At 38.1% G+C, this 12,063-nt stretch overlaps 1 protein-coding gene across 2 annotated transcripts in view; it reads left to right on the forward strand.

Moving 5' to 3' along the window:
- Positions 1–12,063, forward strand: part of LOC129475213 (small ribosomal subunit protein uS2-like) — a 103,086-nt gene that overhangs the window by 62,482 nt on the left and 28,541 nt on the right. Inside the window, exon 2 of one of the 2 annotated variants that reach the window (XM_063634794.1) lies at positions 1–12,063. This exon is cut by the window's right edge and continues 28,541 nt beyond it. The gene's annotated coding sequence lies outside the window, so the exon portion shown is untranslated. The other variant, XM_055267317.2, reaches the window with a different exon arrangement.

Below are 12,063 nucleotides of genomic sequence, written 5' to 3' on the forward strand. Positions count from 1 at the left end.
AGTTTCGCTCTTATTGCCCAGGCTGGAGTGCAATGGCACGATCTCGGCTCACCGCAACCTCCACCTCTCGGGTTCAAGCGATTCTCCTGCCTCAGCCTCCCAAGTAGCTGGGATTACAGGCATGAGCCACCGTGTCCAGCGAGAATAGGTGATTTTCAAACTTGGAAACATTCAGAAGTTATCTCCTCAGTTTCAGATTGAGTAGTCTCAAAGAGATTATAGGCATCATCTACCATAAATTCTCTACTTGGTGTGGTGCAAAATCAGTATGACGTAAACTTTGTCTCTCAGTTTCTTCAAAGGAAAGAAGGAACTGGAACACTCATATAACACTAACACTTCCAGCTGCATTCTGAGGGACCAGTACCTGTCTCAAGGCAAAATTATGACTTAGTTCATCCTCACCTCTGGAGGCTAGTAAAAGTGGGTTATAGAAGAACAAAGAGGCATCTAGATCTTTCACTGGGTTATTTGGAGAGAAACGTCTCCTACCCAAGGCCAGTTTAACAAGACTGGTAGAGGAGGTTATCTTATCTAATTCACAGAAATCAACACATTGAGTCAAGAAAAATGAAACAGGGAAGCAGATTCTAAATAAAAGAAGATAAGTCTTCAGAAACCAACCCTAATGAAATGAAGATATGTGATTAACCTGACAGGAAATTAAAAAGAGCAACCATAAAGAGGCTCACTGAAGTCATGGGAGCAATGCATGAACAAACTGAGAATTGTCATAAAGAAATAAAAGATATCAAAAAGTATAAAGTTGAAGAACACAATAACTGGACTCAAAAATTTAATGTGTCCAACAGCAGAATCAATGAAGCAGAAGAAAGGACTATCAAACTTGTAGATAGGCCATTGGAAATCATGTAATGTGAGGAGAAAAAAGAGAAAAGATTGAAGGTAGTTTAAGAGACTTTTGGGACATCCTCAAAGGGGAATAATTTATACATCACCAGATGGAGAAGACAGAGGGAAAAGGACAGAAAACATATTTGAAGAAATAATGTCAGAAAACCTCATAATTCTGGCAAGGAAATAGAAATTTAGATCTAAGAATCTCGAACATCAGGTAGGATGAATCCAAGGAGACTCACACCAAAACATACTGTAATTAAATAAAAGTAAAAGACAATCTTCAAAGCAGCAAGGGAACAGTCTCTTACATACAAAATGATCCACGGAAGACTGTCAGCAGACTTCACCAGAAAACTTTCACGCCAGAAGTCAGTCGTGATATATAGAAAAAGCTGAAAGGAAAACACTGCCATCCAGGAATACTATCTCCAGCTATCCTGTGTTTCAAAAATTAAGGAGAAATATAAAGTTCTCAAAAGATGTGGGTGTTTACCACCACTAGACCTGCACAGGAAGAATTGCTAAAGGGAGTCCTTCAAGCTGTAGTAAAAGAGTGCTAGTTAGAAACATGAAAACATGTGAGTATAAAACTCGCTGACAAAAGTAAGTACATTGTTGGCTGGGTGCAGTGGCTCATGCCTGTAATCCTAGCAGTTTGGGAGGCTGAGGCAGGCACATCACCTGAGATCAGGAGTTCGAGACCAGCCTGGCCAACATGGCACAACATCGTCTTTACTAATACAAAAATTAGCTGGGCGTGGTGGTATGCTCCTGTAATCCCAGCTACTCTGGAGGCTGATGCAGGAGAATCGCTTGAACCTGGGAGGCGGAGGTTGCAGTGAGCCGAGATGGCACCACTGCACTCCAGCCTGGGTGACAGAGCAAAATGCCATCTCAAAACAAAACAAAAAAAGTACACAGTCAAACTGAGAATATGCTAATACTATAATGGTGGTGTGAAAACAAATTATGTATTTATCATAAAAGTTAAGACAAAACTTAAAATTAACTTGTAGCAACAATAATTTATTAAATTATACAAATTATAAAATGATATAAATTGTGTCATCAGGAACACAATGTGGGGTTGAAAGTAAAAGCATAGCATTTGAGTAATTGATCTAATTTTAGTTGTATTAATTTAAAATAGTCTCATAAGTGTAAGAGACTTTGTGTAAGGTTCATGGTAACCACAACGTTTGCAAAAAACCCTTAGTAGATATGCAAAATATAAAAAGAAAGGGTTGAAAGCATACCACTACAGAAAAACATTGAATCACATAAAAAAACAGCAAGAGAGGAAGAGAAAAGCAAAGAATTTGTAATCAACCAGAAAACAAATTGCAAAATGACAGCAGAAATTCTTTACCTGTCAATAAGTGCTTTGAATGTAAATAGATTAAATTCTCTAATCAAAGATAAAGTGGATGAATGGATTTTAAAAAGTCCCATCTATATGTTGCCTACAAGACAGTTCATTTTTAAGGATACATATAAATTGAAAGTGAAAGGATGGACAAAGATATGCTATGTAAATGGAAACTAACAGCAGAGGCAGATCTCTTAATATTTACATCAGATGAAACAGAATTAAAGTAAAAATTTTTAAGCAGAGACAGCATCATTATATAATGATAAAGTGGTCTGTTCATCCATGGGGTATAAAAGTCATAAATGTATATGCACTCAACATTACAGCACCTAAATATATAAAGCCAATATTAAAAGCTTTGAAGGAAAATATAAAATGTAATACAATAATTGAGGGGACTTCAGCACACCTCTTTAAGCCATGGTGAGATCATTCAGACAGAACATCAATAAGGAGACATCAGACTTAAACCACAATTGAAAACCAAAGTTGCCCATATGGACCTAAAAGACATTTATGCAGTCTTCCGTTCAACAGCAGTGGAATACACATTTTTCAAAAGTGCACGCAGAATATTCTCCAGAGTAAATCATATGTTAGGTCACAAAAGAAGTCTTAAGAAATTTTAAAAGATTGAAGTAATATTGAATATCTTTTCTGACCATAATGGTATGAAACTGGAAATCAGTTATAGGAGGAATTTTAGAATATTCACAAGCACATGGAAATTAAATAACATATTATCAATCAGTGGTTCAAGGAAGAAATTAAAAATTATTTGCAGAAAAACAAAAATGGAAACACAAAATACCAAAACTTATAATATGCAAGAAAAGCAATTCCTAGAGGGAAGTTTTAGCAATAAATGTCTACAAGTACAAAGAAGAAATAGCTCAAACAATTTAATGGTATACCTAAGATAACTAAAAGAAGAACATAACAGATTATAGTATAAATAAGTGAGACTAGAAAAATAATAGAAAATACCAACAAAACTGAGGGGATATTTTGATAAACTAAAAAAATTAAGCAATGAACAATAAAATAAAAAGGCAGTCCAATAGTGAGTAAGAAAGCTGCGTCAATAATTAAAAGTTTCTCATAAAAGAAAACCAGGAACTTATAGATTCCCTTCTGAATTCTACCAGACATTTAACCCTTTTCCCACTTGCCCCAAACTCGCTGGTGGCCGTTGTGGCTGCAGCATTTACCCTGAGATAACTTTGCTACGAAATATCTTGCTTTCATTATTTTCGTATTGCTCTAGTGTATTGACTTTGGAAGCAAAACACATCTTTCTATTTACAGCATTCTGTCTTTAGTAGTGGTATTTCCATTTACAAAGTATAGTAATTCTCAATCACTGAAAATGTCAAATTTTAGAAAACGTAGTATTCCTGTGTATGATGTTAATATTCTTGAACAGTTATTGTCCAAAGATGCATTGGTTTTCTTCAGAAATAGACAATTCAGATGATTGTGATGTTCTGTTTAGAAATAACTCCAAGAACAGTTTTTGCATTTTATTTTCACATTGAAAATCAGTCAGATTTGCATCAGCCTCAAAGAGCAGGTTTATGTAAAATATTTAAGTCCTGGCAGCGAGCCGCCCTTTTTTGTTCCTAAATGGGAAAAGAGTTAAAGAAAAGCTAGTATCAATCCTTTTCATACTCTTTATAAAAGTTGAAGAGGAGGGAATAAGTTCCAATCACACTTTATGAGGCCAACGTTAACCTGATACCAAAGTCAGATGAAGATACTAAAAGAATACAAAATTACAGACCAGTATCCCTGATGAACATAGATGCAGAAACCCTCAACAAAATACCAGCAAACTGAATTCAACAACAAATTTAAAAGATCATTTTCCCATGATCACGTGGGGAGATAACCTTTTGCATTTAAGGATGGTTAAACATACATAAATCAATAAATTTGATAGATCACATTAAAATGAACATCAAAACTACGTGTCTCAATACTTCCAGAAAAAGAATTGACAACCTTTTTTTTTCTTTTTCCCGGAGACAGAGTCTTGCTCTGTCACCCAGGTTGGAGTGCAGTGGCACTATCTTGGCTCACTGCAACCTCTGCCTCCCGGGTTCTCCTGCCTCAGCCTCCCGAGCAGCTGGGATCAGAGGCACCTGCCACCATACCCAGCTAACTTTTGTATTTTTAGTTGAGACAGGGTTTCACCATGTTGGCTAGGCTGGTCTTGAAGCCCTAACCTCAGGTGATCCGCCCTCCTCGACCTCCCAAAGTGCTGGGATTACTGGCGTGAGCCACAGTGCCCGGCCGGATACTTAACATCTTTGCATGATAAAACCTGAACAAGTTGGGCATAAAAGGAAGATGTCTTAACACATTAAAGGCTCTATATGACTGGCCCAGAGCTGAAATCTTAACACTGAGGAGTTGAAGGCTTTTTCTCTAAGATCAGGAACAAGACATGGATGCCAGTTTTTTTCCTTCTATTCAGTGTTGTACCGGAAGTCATAGCAAGAGCATTTAGGCAAGAGAAATAAAAGACATCTAAGTAGGAAAAGAAGAAAAAACTTGTCTCTCCTGATTATCTTATAGCTAGAAAACCTTAAAGACTCCATTAAAAAAAAAAAAACTATAGAACTAATAAAATGAATTCCATAAAGTGCTATGTACAAAATTGACAAGTCTGTAGCATTTCTATACACTAACAATCTATCCGAAAAAGTAATCAAGAAACTAATCACATTTACACTATTTACTAAGTAAACAAACTTATGAATGAATTTAACCAAGTAGATTAAAGATCTATATACTGAAAACATTGATGAAACGAATCGAAGATTACAAAAATAGAAATTTTTCTTTGTACATGGATTGGGAAATTTATATTGTTATAATTTTCATACTGCCAAAAGAAACATACAGATTCTGTGTAATCAATATTTCAATGTCTTTTTATTTTTACAAAATACAAAAAAAATTCTAAGACTTGTATGGAACTACAGAAGACATTAAATAATCAGAGTAATCTTGAGCAACAAGGACACAGCTGGAGGCATCACTCTACCTGATTTTGTAATCCATTATCAAAAAACTGTGGTACCAACATAGAAACAGATTCACTGACCAGTGGAACAGGATAGCCCAGACATAACTCATGCATTTTCATCCAACTGATTTTTGACAAAAGTGGCATACAGAATGGGGAGAGGATAAATTTTTCAGATATCTGTATATCTGTATGTGAAATTGGACCATTTTCTCATAGCATATAGAAAAATCAACTCAAAATGGATTAAAGCCTGAAATGTTGCCTTTGAAACTGTAAAACTAGTAGTAGAAAATATAGGGGAAAAGCTCTATTATGTTGTTCTGGGCAATGATGTCTTGGATACATCCTTAAAAGCATGGGCAGCAAAAACAGCCAGACAACTATCGGGGAACCTGCCCTGATAGTCACGTAGATTCTTTTCTATTTTCCCTAAGTGTCAGCCGGGTTGAGAAATAAAGGGACAGAGTACAAAAGAGAGAAATTTTAAAGCTGGGCGTCCGGGGGAGACATCACGTCGGTAGGTTCCGTGATGCCCCGTGAGCCGTAAAACCAGTAAGTTTTTGTTAGGGATTTTCAAAGGGGAGGGAGTATACGAATAGGGTGTGGGTCACAGAGATCACGTGCTTCACAAGGTAATAGAATATCACAAGGCAAATGGAGGCAGAGCGAGATCATAGGACCACAGGACTGGGGCGAAATTAAAATTGCTAATGAAGTTTCGGGCACCATTGTCATTGATAACATTTCATCAGGAGACAGGGTTTGAGAGCAACCGGTCTGACCAAAATTTATTAGGCAGGCATTTCCTCGTCCTAATAAGCCTGGGAGTGCTATGGGAGACTGGGGCTTATTTCATCCCTACAGTCTCGACCATAGAAGATGGCCATACCCAAGGGGGCCATTTTAGAGGCCCACCCTCAGGGGTGCATTCTCTTTCTCAGGGATGTTCCTTGCTGAGAAAAAGAATTCAGCAATCTTTCTTCCATTTGCTTTTGAAAGAAGAGAAATATGGCTCTGTTCCACCTGGCTCACTGGTGGTCAGAGTTTAAGGTTATCTCTCTTGTTCCCTGAACATTGCTGTTATCCTTTTCTTTTTTCTTTTCTTTTTTTTTTTTTTGAGACGGCGTCTCGCTCTGTCACCCAGGCTGGAGTGCTGGAGTGCAGTGGAGTGATCTCAGCTCACTGCAAGCTCCACCTCCCGGGTTCATGCCATTCTCCTGCCTCAGCCTCTCCGAGTAGCTGGGACTACAGGCGCCCGCCACTATGCCCGGCTAATTTTTTATATTTTTAGTAGAGATGGGGTTTCACCGTGGTCTCGATCTCCTGACCTCGTGATCCGCCTGCCTCAGCCTCCCAAAGTGCTGGGATTACAAGCGTGAGCCACCACACCCACCCTATCCTTTTCTTTTTTCAAGGTGCCCAGATTTCATATTGTTCAAACACACATGCTCTACAATTTGTGCAGTTAAAACAATTATCACAGGATCCTGAGGCGACATACATCCTCCTTGGCTTATGAGATGACAGGATTAAGAGATTAAAGACAGGCATAGGAAATCACAAGGGTATTGATTGGGGAAGTGATAAGTGTTCATGAAATCTTCACAATTTATGTTTAGAGATTGCAGTAAAGACAGGCATAAGAAATTATAAAAGTTTAGGGAACTAATAAATGCCCATGAAATCTTCACAATCGACGTTCTTCCACCATGGCTTCAGCCGGTCCCTCCGTTCGGGGTCCCTGACTTCCCGCAACAGACAACTTGAGTTGCATCAAACTAAAAAGCATCTGCAATGCAAAGGGTACAGTTAACAGAGTGAAGACACGGGTTTTGAGAAACCATTTTCAAATCATATATCTGATAAGGGACTAATATCCAAAATGTATTAAGAAACCCAAGCTCAATAGCAAGAAAACAACTGTCTTTAAAAGGGGGAAAAGGACCTCAACTTACATTTTTCAGAGGAAGACATGAGTGGCCAATTGATACATGAAAAAAATGCTCAACATCTCTAATCATTAGTGAGTTGCAAATCAAAACTGCAAAATATTACCTTACAACTTTTAGAATGGCTATTAAAAGGGTGAAAGACAGGTGCTGGCAAGGATGTGGAAAAAAGCCTCAACATTCTGTTAGTGGGAATATAAATTAGTATAGACATTTTAGGAAACTATATGGTGGTTCCTTAAGAAACTAACAGTACAATTACTATATGATCTAGCGATCTCTACTTAGGTATATATCCAAAGGAATTGAAGCAGTATGTTGAAGAGATCTTGCACTCCCTTATTTTGAAATTATTTACAAAGCTACTATATGGAAAGGACTTAAGTTTTCATAACAGATGAATGGACATAGAAGATGTGTTGTATATACATATTGGAATATTTTTTATCCTTGGAAAAGAAGGAAAATTGTCATTTGTGACAACATGGATGAATCTGTAGTATACTATGCTAAGTGTATAAGACAGGCACAGAGAGGCAAATACTACATTATATTTGTATGTGGAATCTAAAAAAGGCTAACTCATACAAGTAGAAAGTTGGATGTTATGGTTTCCAGGATGTGGGTGTTGGAGAGATGGGCAAAGGCAAGATGTTGATCAAAGAGTACCAATTTTCTGTTACACAGGAGGAATAAGTTTTAGACATCTATTTCACAGAATGGTGACCATTGTCACTGAGTGTATATTTTAAAATTGTTAGATGTTAAAGTTGTCACAACAAAAGTAGGTGAAGTTATGGATATGTTAATGTGCTTGATTTAGTTATTACACTATGTATACATACAAAAACTTCACATTGTTCCCTAGAATTATATACAATTATTACTTGTCAATTATTAAAAAAAAGCCCTACTGCAACCACTAAAAAGGATTTTCATATAATAGAGGGAAAAATCATTAAAGATAGTACATTACTTTAGAAAATATTAACTTATAAAAAGTAGTATAGGAGGAATTCTGTAAAAGAAGATAGACATAGAATTTTAAAATGTATAATGGAAAATTTAAATCCAGCTATACTGATGGATCAAGCAATCCAAACCAGTCTGATTGACCAAGTGGATATTTAAAAACAATCAAACTATAAGGTGTCTGTTGTAGGCAGTTTATAAAATACAAAAGTGTTGAAAGAAACAGGATGGAAATAAGGCCAGGCGCGGTGGCTCACGCTTGTAATCCCAGCACTTTGGGAGGCCGAGGCGGGCGGATCACGAGATCAGGAGATCGAGACCACGGTGAAACCCCGTCTCTACTAAAAATACAAAAAATTAGCCGGGCGTGGTGGCAGGCGCCTGTAGTCCCAGCTACTCGAAGAGGCTGAGGCAGGAGAATGGCGTGAACCCAGGAGGCGGAACTTGTAGTGAGCCGAGAATGCGCCACTGCACTCCAGCCTGGGCGACAGAGCGAGACTCCGTCTCAAAAAAAAAAAAAAGAAATAGGATGGAAATAGGAATATCCAAGTAGCAACCACAAAAAACTGCAATGTCTGCACTAACATCCCACAAAACAAACGAAGGTTAAAAATATTGAAATTATACAAAATATGTTCTATGACTAAAGTTTAATGAAATTAGAAATAACACAGGAACTATACATATTTGTGCACATTTAAAAAGTGTTATGCTGAGTGTGGTGCCTCACACCTGTAATCCCAGCACTTTGGGAGGCCAAGGAGGGTGGATTAGTTGAAGTCAGGAGTTCCAGACCAGCCTGGCCAACATGGTGAAACCCTGTCTCTACTAAAAATACAGAAAATTAGCCAGGCGTGGTGGTGTGTGCCTGTAGTCCCAGCTACTCGGGTGGCTGAGGCACTAGAATCACTTGAGCCTAGGAGGCAGAGGTGGCAGTGAGCCGAGATCACACCACTGCACTGCAGCCTGGGCGACAGAGATCTTTTGTCAAAAAAAAAAGTATATAACCAAGTCAAAGGAGAATTTATAAGGAAATCAGAAAATACTTTGAGGTGGGCCGGGCGCAGTGGCTCACGCTTGTAATCCCAGCACTTTGAGAGGCCAAGGTAGGCGGATCACGAGGTCAGGAGATCGAGACCACGGTGAAACCCCATCTCTACCATCTCTACTAAAAATACAAAAAAATTAGCCGGGCGTGGTGGTGGGCACCTGTAGTCCCAGCTACTCGGAGAGGCTGAGGCAGGAGAATGGCGTGAACCCCGGAGGCGGAGCTTGCAGTGAGCCGAGATTGCACCACTGCATTCCAGCCTGGGCGACAGAGCGAGACTCCATCTCAAAAAAAAAAAAAAAATACTTTGAGGTGAATGAAAATACAGAAACAACATATCAAATTCTGTGAGATGTGTAAAAGCAATGCTTACAGTGAAATTAATAGCTATGAACATTGTAATGAAATGAGAAGTACTTCAAATTACTAACCTAACTTTCCAACTTTAGAAAATACAGTAAAAAAAGAACAAATTAAAATCAAAGCAGAAAGGACATAAAGTTTAGTGTGGAAATAGAGAATTAAAAATAATTGAGAAACAGCACTTCGTTGACTTATTTATAAAATAAAGCTTTACGAAAATGAGAAATGTAAAAAGTGATGTTCCTAATGACTTTATTCCATACAAGGGATTAATATTTTAACAAATATCTTTGTGGAAGTAGACAAATTCCTAGAAAGACACTGACTACCACAACTCATTCAAGAACAAAGTGAAGACAATAAATTGGTAATTTAAAAACTCTCACCCCTGCCCCTGACACACATGTAAATCCCCAGTTCAAATGGATTCTTTTGTATATTATACCAAACACATGAAAATTACCAATTCGATAAAAATGTTTTAAAAACTTGGAAGAGCATGTATATTTTTTATTGGTTCTATGATGCTATTGTTATCTAGATACCAAAGTGAAACATCATACGCAGGGAAAACTGTGATAATATCACTTATGAGTGGATCTGCGAAATTTCGTAGTGAATTTTGGCAAACCAAATACAGTAACATATAAATAGGAATGTACACCAGTACCCAGTACAGTGTATCCCTGGAATGGAACGTTATTTCATCAGCTGGAAATGATTAGTGCAACAGACTGAAGGAAGAAAACAACATTGTCATCTCAATAGATTATGGACGGCTGGGAGTGGAGGCTCACGCCTGTAATCCTAATATTCCTACCAACAGTGTATAAGCATTCCTTTTTCTCTGTAACTTCACCATAATGTTTTTTGTTTGTTTTTGACTTTGTAATAGCCATGGGCTGGGCAGTGACTCACGCCTGTAATCCTAGCACTTTGGGAGGCTCAGTTGGGCGGATCACTTGAGGTCAGGAGTTCGAGACCAGCCTGGCCAACATGGTGAAACCCCATCTCTACTAAAAATACAAAAATTACCTGTGCATGATGGCAGGCGCCTGTAATCTCAGCTACTCGGGAGGCTGAGGCAGTAGAATCACTTGAACCCAGGAGGTGGAGGTTGGAGTGAGCGGAGATTGTGCCACTGCACTCTGGCCTGGCTGACACAGCAAGACTATGTTTAAAAAAAAAGAGAAAGAAAAAAAAGATAGATGGTGGAAAAGTATTTGGTAAACTAAGAAGTAAACCACAACCTAGTAAAGGGCATATTTTAAGAATTCACAACTAGAACCTGGTGTTGTGGTTGTAATCCCAGCACTTGGGGAAGCCAAAGCAGGATTACTTGAGGCCAGAAGTCTGAGATCAGCCTAGGCAATATAAGGATACTCTGTATCTTAAAAAAAAAAAAATAAAATCCAGATGTGATGACACATGCCTGTAGGCCTAGCTACTTGGGAAGCTGAGGTTCATGTTTACAGTGAGCTATGAACATGCCACTGTACTCCTGACTAAACAACAGAGTGAGACCCTGTCTCTAAAAAGCAAAAAAAAAAAAAAACCAAAACCCTCAGAACTAGTGTTACACTTAGTATTTAAAGAATGCTTTCTCTGAAAGATGAGGAGCAAGGACAGGATAAAACACTCTTGCCAGTTCTGTTCAACAATGTACTGGAAGTATCTGTGACATTAATTGCATTGCATATGGAAAGAAATAAAAATTTTTAAATAGGAAGCAGCAAAACCTTTTGCAGATGACACGGTTTTGTGCATACACAACCCCAGTGGATCCAATAAATTTGGATTCCAATAACGATCATCTTAGCAAGTTTTTGTGATTTAAGATTACAATCCAAAAATCAGTTGTATTTCTATATATTATTTAAGAAGTCAAAAGTGAAATCATTGAAACATTTTTATGTACAATATTATTAAGGCAAAATCCTGTGGGATAAAGTGAAATTCAGCATGAAGTGTGAATAACACAAAATATTTGTCAGAGGAGTTGAGGAATATCTAAGTATGTGGAAAGACATCTCATATTTGTGGATTAGAAGATTTAAGCATCACCAGGTGTGGTGGCTCACGCCTGTAATCCCAGCACTTTGGGAGGCTGAGGTGGGTGGATCACAAGGTAGGGAGTTCGAGACCAGCCTGGCCAATATGGTGAAACCCCGTCTCTACTAAAAATACAAAAAATTAGGCGGGCGTGGTGGCGCATGCCTGTAATCCCAATCCCTCTAGGCTGAGGCAGGAGAATCGTGAGTCAAGATTGGGCGACTGCACTCCAGCCTGGGCGACAGAGCTAGGCTCCCTCTCAAAAAAAAAAAGAGACTTAAGCATCAAAAGAATAGTTCATTAATGGAAATAAATTGAAAAAGGGAAGGACATCAAAGTTTAATGCTTTTACTTTGCGTAATAACCATAAATAGTATGAAAATACTATATTCATGGAAAATGTTTTTAT

This window comes from Symphalangus syndactylus, chromosome X (genome assembly GCF_028878055.3).
Source record: "Symphalangus syndactylus isolate Jambi chromosome X, NHGRI_mSymSyn1-v2.1_pri, whole genome shotgun sequence".
NCBI lineage: Eukaryota > Metazoa > Chordata > Mammalia > Primates > Hylobatidae > Symphalangus > Symphalangus syndactylus.